Source organism: Euprymna scolopes, chromosome 20, assembly GCF_053919585.1.
Source record: "Euprymna scolopes isolate OS-2025 chromosome 20, ASM5391958v1, whole genome shotgun sequence".
Lineage (NCBI taxonomy): Eukaryota > Metazoa > Mollusca > Cephalopoda > Sepiida > Sepiolidae > Euprymna > Euprymna scolopes.
Genome location: NC_136501.1, coordinates 3,863,508 through 3,880,995, shown reverse-complemented (window position 1 = coordinate 3,880,995; position 17,488 = coordinate 3,863,508).

Below are 17,488 nucleotides of genomic sequence, written 5' to 3'. Positions count from 1 at the left end.
ATATCAATAAATTACTTAATTCTCAGAAATCTCGCCATGTCATTCTGCAAAAAAAATTGTTTATTTTATAGAGACAAAAAAAAAAAGAAGAAGCATACTAGTTCGTCAAAATTAAAATTGGTTGCTTCTTGTTGTTTTTGACCTAAGAATCCCAGGCTGTTCGAATAACGTGTCTAAATATCATGTGAAAAGAGAATCAGCAGGAGCAGTTGTACTTTGTTGTACATTTGTCGTACATAACACCTTAAAAAAGAATTTTATGCGTCTACATATCATTATAAGAAACTCGTTCAGTCTGTTTGTTGGTCAGTCATGTGTCCAGTTTAAATAGAATTTTCACATCACAGTATTCCCAAATATTTGTAGCCTCTCTCGCTGTCAACATTCTTCATCAGATCTGGTGTTAGGAGTTCAAGGTCATCCGAGTGGACGAGTTTGCCTCTTTTCTGAATTCATATCCTGCTTTCACATACCATAAAAGGAAGTGTCAACATGATGAAGCTGATGACAATAAAAGTAAAGGGGAGACTATCGCACGAAGATTCCTCTCTTAAGTTTCAACTTGCCTAATGCAACATTTCCTGAAGTTAAATTAGTTTCCCAATGATATGCAGTCGCATGCACACCGGTCAAGTAACACAAACTTCGTTTTGTATAAAAAATATAGGAAATATATTTGTTATTATCTTGTGTGCAGGCATCAAGATAAAGACTGAGTGTGGACAGGAGGATGGGTGGATGAAACCACGAGCTCATTTAATGTTGCTTTGCCGGATGACTGTTTGCTTTTCCTCTCTTTTGATTTTTTCTCTAGGCTATATATGTGACCTGCTTTCTGCAGGTGCGCTAACCTCAGAAGCTGTGTGCGTTAAATAGTTGATCTTTCACCACCGCCGACATCAATTTGACAATCTGACCCCAATCGTTCAGTGCGTTTTGGCTATTAGCTCTCATGCATGCGTGTGCATGTGTGCACCCTCAACGTGACATCCCTTCCCTTTCCATTTTCAAAAAAAATATTCACATATTATTTTTTTCCTCCTCCGTCTCAATGCTTTCTGGCGCTCAATCAATTTACACTTTTTTCACAATTCACCGAAACAATAATACAAAAACAATTACAATAATAAAACTATCCAACAATCAAAATCAGTATAAAATGCATATTACGAGTTCACAGTTCATTTGTTAATAATGTATATATGTGTTTTTTGTTGTTGTTTTGTTGTTGTTTTGTTTGTTTTGTTTTGTTTTTGTTTTTTCACAAATCAATAAAACACAATGATAACACAAAATAACCAACAACGGACATTGTACAACATTTAAAATCAATGCCGAATGCATTTCATGGTTCAGAATAATAGTTTTTTTTTTCTTGTTTCATTTACTTTATTTTTCATTTACATAAGCATATCATCATATTCGTACATTTTGAAAGAAAAAATTTGATAAAAAAATAAATTATTTTTTTAATTATTCCTTATTTTTTTTTTACTTTTTTATTTATTCATTTTTTTACTTTTTAGTTTTTTTACTTTTTAATGTTTTTTTACTTTTTATTTTTTTTTTACTTTTTAGTTTTTTTACTTTTTAATGTTTTTTTACTTTTTAATTTTTTTAAAACTTTTTTATTTATTTATTTATTTTTTTACTTTTTTATTTATTTTTTTTTAAATTTTTTATTTATTTATTTTTTTACTTTTTTATTTAGTTATTTTTTTTTACTTTTTTCTGCAAGCTACAATCTGTACAAATATCAATCGTATATACATTTTTTCGACTCGCTACTGTCTTGTTAACTGAAGTCATTAGATTTATATTATTTTGTTTTTCCTTTCTAAGAATAAGTTTTTTCTTTTATTTTTGTTAATTGTTTTAATACAGAAAACCATTCAACGGTAACTGTGCCGTAATTAAAAAATATTTAGTAGCGGCTTTCACAGAAAATATATTTTGCTTAAATTTCGAGATAAGAAGAACGTTTTCCAGAATACAGAAACAAAGTTCACCTTTATTTTTTCCTTAATAAGATTTTAGCATCGCCTCTCTTCAAAACAATATCGTTTACTCGACATTCGTCTGCTCGCCCAACAAAGGGATCAATATGGGATCAAAATTGATAAAATCCGATTCCTTTGTAATTACATGAGCCTTTGTCTCACAACTGACAAGAAAGTTGTTACTGCTTGTTGAAGCGTCAAACGTATAAAATGAAACTTAATATATAGGGTATTCGAACTCATGCAAAACTTTATATTTGGATTTTAGCCGGGGGAAATCGGTGCAAAAGTGTGTAAATCCAAGAAATGGAATTTGCCAGCTCAAACAAAGGCATTACGCATATGCATGCATAACGTAATAGCTATTAGTTCATGTTTTAATTTTTAGCCTTGCTGAAAACACGTCTTCATAGCTCAGTCATTAGCGTCAAAGGAAAAAGTAAATCGTAAGCTTGACGTTTTGGTTTCGATTCTTTGGTGGTGGCGCACAAGTTATTTTCTTAAATCATTACTATACATTGGTTCGAATATAATATAATAATAAATATGAAATCTGCATTAATCAAAATATATTTAAGCGTATTTTACAACCGAGCAATGCCGGGCGGCCTGCTAGTATATGGATATATTTATACTGGTGGCCAGATTGAATATTAAAATGCTCATATCTTTGCTTCTATGGGACGAAAATACATGAAAATTTGCAGGCTTTTTTTTTTAATACTATTCTATGGTTAAAATTTTATGAAAATTGGTAAATAAAAAAAGAATCTATAGTTTCAAACCAATAAAATATGCTCAAATTTGCCTACATTTGTATATATAGTGTCCTAGTAGGCCAGCTTCAGTTTTGCTGCTTTGGGAAGAATTTTGCTTCGGGTTTTTTTTTTTTTTTTTTTTGCTTGGTTGTCTCCTCTGTGGCCTTGCCAGGCCACTACTATATTTTTATTTTTCTATTTTTCCTCCGTTTTTTTTTTTTTTTTAAATTTTTCTTTTTTATTAATATCCGAAGGGGGTGAGGAGGAGTCTTAGACATATTATAGCGAAACTGAGCTATTCATCCAACAGGTGGCCTTAAGACCTCACTCGATGCTAATAGTATCATCGTCCCCTCAAAGCTTGGAAACACATTTTCCCTCCAACAAGATTTACCAAATGACCGCCATTGACACATTTGCCTTAAGTGAGTGCCGCATCTGAAGTTGTCTGTTGCGCAGTGCTTCTTGACGTCGCAAAAACAAAAACAAAAATGTTAGTATGACTGGGTGCGGTAGTAACGGTTGAGGGTTGCGACAACGGAATATGTAATTCAAGCCGATATAAGATTGGCCCTTCCACGCCATTCGATCGATATACTATGATGACCGCAGATCCTGGTGCTGAAAATGTTACGTGTTTTAGAGACTTCCAAGCACTTTTTCGTCGGTATGTGAGGCGTTTGATGTTTTTAGATGCATCCTCGTATCTCTATGAGAGTCCATTGGTCGGTCTCGCTGCAGTTTGAAATCGCCTTGTTATCACTAAATGTGTGTGTGTGTGTGTGTGTGTGTGTATATATATATATATATATATATATGTGTGTGCGCGTGTGTGTGTGTGTGTATATATATGTGTATATATATATGTGTGTATATATATATATATGTGTGTATATATATATGTGTATGTGTATATATATGTATATATGTATATATATATATACATATATATATATATATATATATATACACACACACACATTTAAATGTATATATACACACACACACAATTGGCAACTAGAGATTTGGCAAATTGAGTTCAAATCCTGTTGACTCTTATTTACGTCAAATGTTTAGTGAAATGTTTATATACTCCTCCTCCTCTGCCTCAGCTTTCAACGATTTGATAATCGTGTGTTTTATAGTAATGGATCGCATTTCCAAGCTTAATTCCTATTCCAGTCACCCAAATTATTTAGAATGAAACGGGTTTTCTCGCATTACCCCAAAACGACTTATTTTTTACTTAATCCATGTTTTTGTTGTTGGTTGGTTGTTTTTGTTTTACGGCATATCAACCCTTTTCAGGTTATTTAATGCCGAATCCAAAGATTTTGAAGAAAAATTTTTTAATAAAATATATTTGTTGTTTTCAAGTCAGTTTCTATTCAACCCATAGTTGGAACCCTAACAGGTACTACCACTCCGGATCAGAGTGGACCTAGGAGCAATCGCAATTAAAGGGTGGCTCCACACTCCCCAAAGCCCACATCCAGGACCCCATGTTTTTGTAATAGAAGAAAAAATAACATTTAAGACACTAAGTTGCAACGAATTTTATCGTACACGTGAAACTTCTAGATGACTACTAGTCCATAAAAATATACTCGACTATATTGTCGAAATATAACCTGCTATACAAAGGTCAAGATAGAAAAAAAAACAGGAAAAAAGCAAGTGTAGAATCTGTGGACAAAGAGAGGAAACAGTAAACCACATTATAAGTAAAGAAGAGTAGAAAGTGAAATATAATCAACTTTTATTTGTTTTTTGTTTTTTTGTTTTTTTTATGCATTTACACCCCAAACATGGCACAGTGCCACTTTCATGTAGGATGTAGGGGGCTACTATCTAGGACATAATTTGCAGAGATACTATGTATGGAGTTGAGCAGCAAGATGTCTATTTACATTACACTTGAACTTCCGCATGTCAGTACAGTCAGGGAAGCAGAGGCACGGAAGGGTGTTCCAAAGTTTAGCAGTCCTAGCAAAGAAACTATTAAAGTAGAAGGCTTTCTGACATCTGGGGATCTCTACTGTGTAGGGGTGGGATTTTGCTGCCTATCAGGTTTGTCGGAGATATTTGTGTCAATGGAGTACAAGGGCTTGTAGTTCGTCAAGCAAAAGTCAAGATAGAAGAAAACAGGAAAACGGTAAGTGTAGAGTCTGTGGACAAAGAGACGAGACAATAATTCACATAATAAATAAAGAATAGCAGAAAGTGAATTTGTTTCCTTTCGACAGCTGTGTAACTCTCGCTTTCCTTATTTTGTTCTTCAGTCCTCACATTCCAGGAGTGATGTTTCTGATAAAATGAATAGAATTTTTTTTTTTAATTCAATTTTCACCTCAAACAAGGCACAGTGCCACTTTGAAGCAGGCGGCTACTATCGGGGGACAAAAGTTGCAGGGGTATTATGAAGGGAGATGAGTAGCAAGATGTTTGTTCACATTACACTTGAACGTCTGCATGTCAGTACAGTTGGGAAAGCAAAATCCCAGAAGGGAGTTTCAAAGTCTAGCAGTTCTGGGGAAGAAACTATTGGAGTAGAAGGCTTTCTTACACGTAGGAATCTCTACTGTGAAGGGGTGGGATTTAGCTGCTTGTTTGGTTTGTCGGAGGTATTCACGTTGTAGGTACAAGTGCTTGTAGTTTGTCAAAGCATTACCCAATAAAGTACTTATAGAACAGGCAGAGGGATGCAACATCTTATCGATGAGACAGAGGCTGAAACTTAGATGACAGTTCAGGACCTATCAGGTTGGCGACTCTCTTTTGAACCCTGTCAAGGAGTGAGAGACAAGTAGCAGATGTACCAGCCCAAATGTGACAACAATACTCCATACATGGACGAATGGTGGCCTTATAGAGGTACAGGATACTTTCAGGCATAAGTAATTTTCTAGCATGGTAGAGAGAGCCCACCTTCTTTGCAGCGGCCTTGGTTATGATCTCAATGTATCTATTCTAGTTCATGTCCCCTGTGAACGTTAGGCCGAGGAGTTTAAAGGAAGTATTTTCGGGTAATGCGTTCTTGGCCATTTCTATTGGTGGTAGTGCAGGTTTCTTGTAATTATTGAAGGAAACAAGCTTAGTCTTGGCAGCATTAAATGTGACCATCCATTTTTGTCCCCATTCCACTAAAGATTGGAGGTCACCCTCTAGTGTTTCTGCCATGTTCTTAGATATGTGTTCATTTGTTTTCCCCTCATGCCTATTATAGAGGGTGGTGTCAAATATACCCATCTCCAAAACAATTTTATCAGGGAGGTCATTTATGAATATCAGGAATAACAGAGGTCCCAGGATAGACCTCTGAGGCACTCCCGCATTTATACTGTATTGTTTAGATGTACGACCGTCGAGGACAACCTGAATTTTTTTCTTACTTAAGAAGGATTTAATTACTTTATGTATTCTTCCATTGATACCATATGATCTAATTTTCCTTAGAAGACCATCGTGCCATACCCTGTCAAAAGCCTTAGATATATCGCCTCCCCTGTTTTGTCCAGTGAAAGGTATATATGTTCAGAGATTACAGTTAGGATATCTGCTGTGGAACGGGCTTGCCTAAATTCATACTGATTGTCGGTCAGAAGTTTAGCAGCTGTAAGGTGATTGACTAGAGCTTGATTAATTAAGGACTCAAATATTTTGGCAAAAAGCGGAGAAGGCTAATGGGGCAATAATTTAATGGATCAGTTCTTTCACCAGTATTCTTGAAAACTGATACCACAGAAGTGGTTTTCCAGCAGTCAGAAAAGCAACATTCGTTAAGGCATTTGTTGTAAAGTTTGGAGAGTACTGGAGCAACCTCAACGGAGCCGGGATGAGATGAGGTTCACATGCTTTTGAAGTGTCTAAGTTTTTATGATACCATGTACCTGGGAGGGGGTGATTTTCAAGTCATTTAATGTGACGTCTGTCCGTAAAGAAAAGTCAGGGAGGGAGTGGTGGGAGTTAGAGGCAAACCGACTGGAGAGCAGGTTAGCTTTCTCGGTTGCCGTGCAAACAATCTCGTGATTGTTTGACAGTGTGGGAATCATTATTTACTACACTGTTTTAGATTTTCCAAAAATCATGAGTTCCTAATTTCTGTTTTCTAGTTGTTTCAGTATATTCTCTCTTACACATGCTGCCTTTGATAAATGGCAGCTGCACAAGCAGAAGTAAACCATTGGGGAGAGTGGGGTTTGCTATAGAATTTCCATGCAGAAACATGTGCTTCAATTGCTGTTTTGAACCATTCATTGGTCTCATTTGCGCACTAGAAGAGAAAAGATATTTCCCCATGGGGCATCTCTGATGAGATCCCTGATGGCTTCCCAGACAGCCTTTTTGTAATGCCTCGTTGTTTTGAGCAGTGGGTCTTCAGTTTTGAGTCAAGAATTAAGGGCGATTTCTATCATTATCACAACGTGATCAGCGTTCCTGAGTGGGCTGTGGACATTCGTTATACAATCATCGGGAACTGTGGTCAGAAACAGATCTAGAAGTGAGGCATGTTGATCTTGCTGGTCTGGGAAATGTGTCGGAAATGTAACCGTCTGTGATAGGGAATGAGATATAAAGAAGTTATGTGTTGTGCTACCAGCTACGTCTGTGTAAATAGAGAATCCAAGCCAGTAACTGTGGTGGGCATTGAAGTCACCAAATACTTGCGCTCTAGTATTGAGAGAGAATGCTATATCTATGCTGTCAGAGACTTTGTTTATTAGAGTACAGTCCTGGGTTGATGGGGAGCGGTAGAGAAAATACAAGAAGCTTTTTCTTTCTTCTTTTTTTTTGCATAGGCATCACCACTTATCAAGGCCAAGAGGTTACTCGAGGATAAGGGTTAAAGAGTGTACAGTAGAAATTGGACAATATAGTAATCGTTAGTAATGGAAATTTGGTAAATTTGTTAACTTATATGGAATGGCTCATCAAAAACTTGTTTAGGTTAGACTTCAAGACAACCATATTGTAGTCAGCTGGAAAGCAGGAAAATGGAAGACAATTCCACAGGCGTGCAGTTCTAAGAAAGAAGCTTTGTTCATGAAATCTACGTTTAGGTTTAGGCACAGATAAAGAGTGGGGGAAAATTCTTGATAGTGTTTTCTGCTAGACGGGTGTTTCTTGTAAAAGTTTGGCGAGGGGAGACCATAGATTGGAGCTTAGTCAAGCACTTGCCATGAAAATAACGATAAAGCAGAGACAAACTGGCAACATCTCTAATATTATGTTGCATGTTTAGCCTGAAGCACATGTTTTCTAGCTCAGAATCTATTCCATCTAACATTTATCATTGGTTTTTGACCTGGAAATACTATTTTCTTAGCTCCTTACATCAAGTGGCTTCATGCCTCCATTTTAAAAAAATGCAGCAAAGTAGCCCAAAAAGGATAACAAAAGAAAACATGACTGCATGTAGAAAAGAGATGCAAACGTTGAACATGCAGACAAATGATATGAAAAGCACAAAATCTTCTGGATCAGGGACGTGCAAATAAACAAATATTCTGGATCAGGAATGTGCAAATAAACAAATCTTCTGGATCAGGTACATACAAATAAACAAATCTTTTGGATCAGGGACGTACAAATAATCAAATATTCTGGATCAGGAATATGCAAATAAACAAATTCATCCAAACAAGGGGATTGGAGTAAATTCTTGAAATAAAACCTTGAAGAAAGCTCAGCGAACGTCTCGTTTTTGTTTTTCATGCACAAAAAGTTAAACAGATAGGAAGATTGATGGTCACTCATGAGATGTGGCAAAGAGAAACAGCAGTGTGAGACAAGAAATAAAATGAAACTACGACAATAATCCAAGGCAGGTTTAACCAGTTTTCTCAAAAGAAGGAAGTTTCATAGGAGTATGAAATTCACAAGCGGTTCCCAGCCACATGTGAGACAGGACGATGAACTAAAAAAAAACAAAACATTTTTATCTTTTCAAAATGGATTGATGATCAGAACGCACTGATTTTTCAGTTTAAAAAAAATGAGGAACAGATGGAAAATTATGAAGATGTAATAGAGAAGAAGGGAGAAAATATGATCAGACATTTATTTCTGGTTCGAATCTCAAGGTTTTCTTACTAACTCGACCCCCACGTTATAATTTAATGAGAGGAGAAAGTAGATCTTGGGTTTACTTTCGGCAGCCACATAACTCTCCCTTCTTTTATTTTGTTTTTTAGTCCTCACATTCCAGGAGCGATGTTTCTGACAAAGAGGAAATAATTGTGGTTTTCTGGGTTGGAATCTATTTCATCTAACACTTATTATTGGCAAGTTTTTGACCTTGAAGTAGTATTGAGTAGAAAACCTGCTAGAACTATTTTTCAAAAAAGAAAAATACATAATAGCAGTCCACCATTTTCCATTTTGAAGGCGGATTTTTCAAAATTGTAGTTACCTCAATAAATAAAACTCTATAATTCGATAAATTTTATTTTTACTTCCAATTATTTTTCTGTGTTTGTTAATAGAGAGTCGACTAATCGATTTTTTAAAAATATGTCATTTTAAGCAAAAACAATATTACTTAATTGTTATGTCGAAAATAATAATATATCCAAAAATTACGAAAATTCATCAAGTAGAACAACTGTTATTATGTTTTTAGCAAAACAAATGTCTATAGGTTACACGAGTTGAACACCATTAAGATGTACTCTAAAATATGCGTTCTAAGTGTGTCTGAAATCTTCATGGACTACTTTAAAACATCTATAAAAAAATCCAATTTCCCCCAAATATTTTGTAAAAGTGACTTTTAAGTGTATATAACTTTCTACACAATAAATCTTCATAATTTTTAGATATATTGTTATTTTCGACATAAAAATTAAGTAATATTTTTTTTTACTAAAATGACATTTAAAAATCACATGTTGCCTGTCTCTTAACAATCATCTATTTTAACCGTACTTGGCCTTCGGGACAAGATCAAAGTGTAGTATCTGTTCCGGCAGATACTGCAAGCAAAGACCATATGTGTGGGCAACCTCACATATAAGACCTTGGTCAATGTAGGGGCAACCCTTCATACCAATTGTCACTATCCAGCTCCCCTACTCCCCGGGGAGCTGGTCCCCATTTCCCCTTCACTCCTCACATTAAAAATCGGCCTTGTGCCTAATTTGCTCAGTGGGGGAGCAAATAAATACCATCTGTTCCGGCAGATACTACTAGCTATGACTAGCAAAGACCAGATGTGGGGGCAACCCCACATGCCTGACCTTTAACCAGCTCCCATTTCCCACCTCTCGGGAGCTGGTCCCCTTTTTCCCTTCCCCGTCCCTTCACTCCTCACATTAAAAATTGGCCTTGTGCCTAATTTGCTCGGTGGGGGAGCAAATAAATACCATCTGTTCCGGCAGATACTACAAGCAAAGACCATATGTGGGGGCAACTCCACATATAAGACCTTGGTCAATGTAGGGGCAACCCTTCATACCAATTGTCACTATCCAGCTCCCCTACTCCCCGGGGAGTTGGTCCCCATTTCCCCTTCACTCCTCACATTAAAAATCGGCCTTGTGCCTAATTTGCTCGGTGGGGGAGCAAATAAATACCATCTGTTCCGGCAGATACTGCAAGCTATGACTAGCTATGACTAGCTATGACTAGCAAAGACCAGATGTGGGGGCAACCCCACATGCCTGACCTTTAACCAGCTCCCATTTCCCACCTCTCGGGAGCTGGTCCCCTTTTTCCCTTCCCCCTCCCTTCACTCCTCACATTAAAAATTGGCCTTGTGCCTAATTTGCTCGGTGGGGGAGCAAATAAATACCATCTGTTCTTCAGCTGCTGCACTTCAATTTTTTGTTCTCTGTCAGTGGAGGAGAAATCCTTCACGACTGAGACAATTTTTTATTTTTGTTTCTTTTCTCCACGTTAAAAAACGACCCTGGTGTCTAACTCTGTCCCGTGGGGAGGCATTGTAAATAGGAAAAATCATCTATTTTTGTACTATTTTTTAAATTTGGGAATTGTTACTCATTTCCACATGACATGTAAGTACGTATCCGTGTGTGTGTTTTGTTTTTTTTTTTACCTAAAATGCATTTATTTGAAATCCCATTTATACTGCACAAGCACCTAAAATGATTTTAGTTTAAGGTAGTTGCCCCATTGAAACAACATTATCGTCAGCAAATTAGTTAAAGTTTTGGTGAATCAGAAAAACAGAAGTCGGCAGTGAACGGTATAATAATAATAAATAAAAAAATCGCATTATATTAGGTTGTCTCAAAAGTTGAATTTTTATGCAATTTGTAATTTTTTTCTTTTTTACGTTTATAGTATTATACTTATTTTCATCTTTCTTTTCCCCACTCTTTATCTTTATCTGTACCAAAACCAAAACGTAGATGAACAAAGCTTCTTTCTTAGAAATGCACGCCAGTGGAACTCTCTTCCGTCTGCTTGTTTCCCACCTGAATACAACTTAGATGTCTTCAAGTCTAACATAAACAAATTCCTGATAAACCGCCCCCTTAAGTAAGACACTTTATCAAATCTCCAGTACTAATGCTTACTATGATATTGTCCCATTGATTACTGTACACGCAATAACCCTAATCCCTGAGTAGCCTCCGGGCCTTGATAAGTGGTGACTACCATGTAAAAAAAAAAAAGATGACAATTGATAAAATTAAGCTGCAAGTTTTGATTTATCACTGCTGAAAGCGAGGTCTTTCAAGCAGGAAAGCCGCAGGAGAGATTTGTACTGCTGATGGTGAAGGAACAGTTGCATGTGCGGTGATTTCAAAATGGTACAAGCGTTTTGGTTTTGGCGACGTGAGTTTTGAAGATAAACCTTGCTCGGGATGACTGTTAAATTCAGTAAGAAAGTCATGTTGTGCGTTTGGTTGAACTTTTGAGGAATCGTGCATTTTGAGTTGGTTCCAAATGGTTGTGCCATCAGGGCTGAACTTTACTGTAAGCAACTGGAGCAGGTTTACAAAAAGTTGAAGCAAAAGTACTCGGCTCTGATCAACCGAAAGCATACTTTGATGCAGCAGGACAATGCCAAGCCACACACTCCGAGGAAGACTATAGTTTGAAGAGTTGGACGGCATTGATGTTCTGCTACATCCAGTCTACAATCCTGACTGTGCTCCATCAGACTACGGCCTTTTCCGCTTAATGCAACACTTTCTGCTGCCGATTCGAGTCGTTTGATGAAGTCGAGAAAGCATGTCAAGAATTATTGGATACAAAAATTGGCTGAATGGTACTTTGACCAGATTCGAAAGCTTGCAGATCGATGGCAGAAAGTCTTGGAAAATGATGGTCTTTATTTTGAGGATTAATTTTTGTTTGTTTTGTTTGGATTTTTTTTTTTTGTTATTGGCAAATAAAATTTCAATTTTTGCAGGTGTTTACAAACTTTTGGGACAATCTAATATTTAATTATTTTTTTGCATAAATAAAAAAATAAATAAAATGTTATTTTTCACTGTTTTTGAATTTGCTTTTAGTATTTTATAAATATTTTTTTCATAAAATATTCATTGATTCCTTTTTTGTTTTAGAAAAAAAATATCTGACACCGTTCGCTGCGGACTTTGAGTCGCCTGTTTTTCTGATTCAGCAAAGTTTTATAATAAATTGGTTCAATTAATAATTGAGAATACTGTGGTGCTTTTTCATTATAATAGCGAAATTGGAAAGTCAAAATATTGAATTTCAAGTAAAACCAATGATATCTACTTAATGGTTATGTCACAGTAATGAACATATCCAAAAATTACAAAAAATGATAAGGTATAAAATTAATTACTAATGAAAATAGATTTCGAAGAAAATTAGCAAAAATTGATTTTTGCTAAAGAAAAAAAAAATAATCAGGAGAGTTCGAATCGTAACAAGGGAGGTAATTATTTTCTGAAAACTTTGAAAATCTATGGCCAATTTAGCAAAATTCTTTTTTTGCTAATTGTCTTTGAAAACTGTTTCCATTAATAATTAATGTTCTACTTTATCGTTTTTCATAATTTTTGGATATGTTCATTGCTGCGACATTGCAATTAAGTAGATACAATTAGTTTTAGATGAAATTCAATATTTCGATTTTCAAATTTTGCTTTAATAGAGAAGTACCGGTACTTTTGGTCAGTAAATTATTAATTCAATCTAATTGTTATAAATCTATAACTAATTTGCTTAAGATAATGTTTTTTTATTATTATTATTACCTCTGCATATCAGTACAGCCAGGGAAGCAGGTAGAAGGGAGGCGGGATTCCAAAGTCTAGCCGTTCGAGGGAAGAAAGCTTTCTGGCATTTAGGAATCTTAACAGTGAAGGGCTGTGACTTTTTTGCTAAGCAGGTTTGTTGGGGATATGTACGTCAAGGGGATACAAGTGCAATGAGTTCATCAGAGCACATTCCACTACTTGCAAAATAGGCACAGAGATGCAATATTGTGGTGATGGGACAGGAGTTGAAGTTTAGTTGTCCGGGAGCGTCAAAAACATCTCTAACAGGAAATTAGTACCACGGTTGGATCCCTCATGATATTTTACTTGAGTAAAAGTTGTGCTTGATCTTAGTATAGGGCTTTGTTTTAATTGCATCTTCTGACAAAGAGACAGAGACATCATGATATAAATGTGGTTCTGTTTTTTCTCTCTTTCTGTATCCCACTCGAGGGATACAATTGAAAACAAAGTCCTATACTAAGATTAAACACAACTTTTTCTCAAGTCAAACTTGATGGATAACAAACTAAAATTTATGTTACAAATGATATCGAATGATTGACGATCGCAGCGAACGTTTATAAACAGTTTTAATTTTAGAAATTACAAAATGTAAATAAAATCTGTGTAGGGTCCAGGGCTGGGAAGTGGAACACACATGGATCCTCATACATTTCTGGGCAATGCCGGAGATAGTTGCTAGTTCAGTGTTCATAATTTGTTTATTCTTTTGAAAGTTAAAAATTTAGTACAGAAAAAAAAACTATCAGGAATATCCAGCGTTTCCCGGGATGGGGATGAAAAACCCGTACAACCTATAATAGCATGTTAACGTTGCATACATACATGACAAATTCTTCGTCTTTACAGATGTTAGCCATCCCAATGCTCCCTATCAACCTCGTCATAGCCTGATTAATCGTCTGCCACACCAAAACCACGTCCATGGGCCCGAAGATGACATTTTAGGCCAGCATTTGACGTGCACAGTTTGCCACACATATAGCAGACAAAGTTGTGTGTTGAAATTTGTTTCACTTTTGCCTCCGTTTTTTTGCTCTCTCTACTCATGGCATGTGTTTCTTTGTGGTTAAGATAAGCCGCTTTTGAGAAGAACTTGCGATTACAAGCCTCACATTTCCAATTGTTCAATTCAATGAGCGAAACCGACACATTGCCTTTCCAAAGGTTTCTCTTGAGTTTAGCATGATCGATTTTTTCCCTCATAAAATTTTCAGATCCCCCTCTAAGTAGCCTTCTCCATTCAGGCCGGCCTTTTTTCAATGTCTCCCAGTTCTGAACAGGAATCTTAAAAGCTTTAAGATCGTCTTTTATGCAATCCTTGAAGCTCTTCTTTGATCGATGTTGAGGATGTTTCCTAGTGTTATGCTCGCCGTAAAACAACTATTTAAGCAGCCTCGCATCCTCCATCCAAACAGCATGACCTACCAAGCACAACTGGTTCCTCATCCCCATTGTTTCGATGCTCAAACACTCAGCCTTCCCGAGAATATCCATGTCAGGTGTCAATGACTGTCGTTTTACATTTACCATTCGCCTGAGGCATTTCTGATGGAATCTCCCAAGTTACTTCAAATGCCGACGTTGTGTTGTCCAACATTCAGATGAGTAAAGCAAAACAGAAAGTACACAGGTCGCGTAAACACCGATCTCGGTTTGGACAGAGATGCCATGATCACACCATAACTGCTTTTCTAGTGTTCCAAATGCCATGCTGGCCCTCTGGATGTGAAGACGCATCTCCGCATCCACTGAGCCATCTCTAGAGACTGTGCTACCTAAGTACACAAATGTGTCCACAAAATCCAGCCTACTTTCCCCCACATGGATATTTGATTCAATGTATGGAGCACCAGGTGTAGGGGTGAACACCACTTTCGTCTTCTTAATGCTGATAGTTAAGCCAACGGCATCACATGCTGCTGAAAAACAATTCATTATATTTTGCATATCGTGCTCTGAATGAGACACAAAATCAGCATCATCAGCATAGAGTAGTTCCCAAGAAGCACTGCGAAGTAAATCGAGAACAGAGTTGGAACCGGAATATCCCCCTGTTTCACGTTGTTGTCAACATCAAACTCCCCAGATAATTGCCCGTTAAATGCAACACGAGCCTTCATATTTCTGTAAAGTTCTTGAAACATCCTTCCAATTGTAAGAGGACATCCAATCTTCCCAAGAATTACTGTCTGTTTACGGTATTGAACGCCTTTGTGAAGTCCACAAATACTTGATAAAGTGGCATCTGTTGTTCAATACATTTTTCCTGCAGCTGCCTTGCAGTAAATATCATATTTACAGTTCCCCTACCCTCAGTGAAACTGCATTGCGCCTCAGAAATGATTAACAGATAGGTGCTTTTGATGAAACTATTGAACAAGACTCTCGCCAGCACCTTCCCTGCCGATTCCAGAATCATTATCCCACAGTGGTGATCGCAGTCAAATTTTGTTCCTTTCCCCTTGAAGAGAGAGACTAATAGGCCATTTATCCAATCCTGTGGTGCTGCTGAACCCAGCCAAGACTTTTTGATCAGCGTGTATAATGCATTGGCTACATGCATTCCTCCATGTTAGAGCAGCTGAATGGGAACGCAGACTGGTGCTTTCCCAGCCTTTATCTTCCTCATAGCAGAGACAACCTCACTGAGTGAGGGTAACTTATTCATGTGATGAAAAATGAACAGAAGATCGACAGTTGATGGGTTGCAAAACAAATCAGCAAAGTGCTCCTTCAATTGTTCTCTGATTTTATTTGGATCTTTGATTAGAGTTGACCAATCTTTGGACAGTAAAGGTACAAAAAGAGCAAGCTTTGGGCCAAAAACCTGCTTAAGAAGACTATATAGATCTTTGGTGTCTTTCTGGTCGTAATATATTCGACCACCAAACATTCTTCATTCTCCTGAGCCCTTTCTGTAGAACCGCTTTATGTTCCTTGTATTTTCTTTCGATGACTGTTCTGTTTTTGAGATTCTCATTCAAAAGTGTTTCATGGAGGACCTTTTTTTTCCTCCAAGAAAACCTTTATCTCTTGATCATTGTCATTCTAGTCTTTGTGTACAGACTTCTTCAGACCAAGTATCTCCACTCCAGAAGTATATACCTGATCTTTAAAAGTTTTCCAGGCGTCATCAAACTCAACTGTGCTTAGTTTTTCCTCCAAAGCCATGCGAATTGCAGGATCTATTAGTTTGGAGACATCAACACGTTTTGGAACCCTAACCCTTGCCATTCGAATCTTTCTATGAATGCTTAAATTTTCCATGTACCAAATTGTGATCAGTTTCACAGTCAGCACTACACAAGACACGCACATTGCACATGTCCCTCATGTCACTTTTACGGGTGAAGTCGATCATACGCCTATGCTTTGATCAGGGGGTGGGGGTCCATCTGAATTTAAGCTTGCGTTTGCGACGAAAGAATGTATTAGACACAAGATTGAATTCTGAACAAAGCAGCAGTAGAAGTAAATGGCATAATGTTAACTTTGCCATGATGTTATAATGTTATGTTAAGCATCGAAATCACCAACGACAATCAGCTTCTCCTCAATTGGTACAGCTGCAATGGTATTTAGAAGAGTCTTATAAAAACACTCTATAACAGACACCACAGGAAAACAAATGAACACATATCTAAAGAAATGGCAGAAACACTAGACGATGACCTCCGATTTGTAGTGGAATGGGGACAAAAATGGATGATCACCTTCAATGCTGCCAAGACTAAACTTGTTTCCTTCAATAATTACAAGAAACCTTCTCTATCACCAATAGCAATGGCCAAAGACGCATTATGATATGAAGTATTGTTGTTGCATTTGGGCTGGTGCATCTGCTACTCGTCTCTCGTTCCTAGACAAGGTTCAAAAGAGAGTCGCCAACCTGATAGGTCCTGAACTGTCATCTAAGCTTCAGCCTCTGTCCCATCAATGAAATGTTGCATCCCTCTGCCTGTTCTACAAGTACTTTAACAGTGAATGTTTCGACGAACTACAAGCACTTGTACCCCCTCGACGTAAATACCCCGGACAAACCCAACAAGCAGCTAAATCCCACCCCTTCACAGTAGAGATCCCTAGATATGAGAGCCTTCTACTCCAGTAGTTTCTCCCCAGAACCGCCTGACTTTGGAATTCCCTTCCGGGTTCCTGTTTCCCCAATTGTACTGACATGCAGAAGTTCAAGTGTAATGTGAACCGACATCTTGCTGCCCAACTCCTTACATAGTACCCCTGTAGCTTATGTCCCTGATAGTAGCCCCCTACATCAAAATGGCGATGTGCCTTGTTTGGGGTGAAAATGTAATAAAAAAGGACATGTTGCTTTCTTCTGTGGATTTCATAGCTGGTGCATACACCAAAAGAAGAGACAAGCATCGACCACATGCCAGAGGGACTCTGTGCTTCATAAGATCAGTGAATCCAATTGGATCTGATCGCAAAGCCAATGTCACCATCCCGCTTCATGCCCTCTGATTTACCTTTCCAGAAA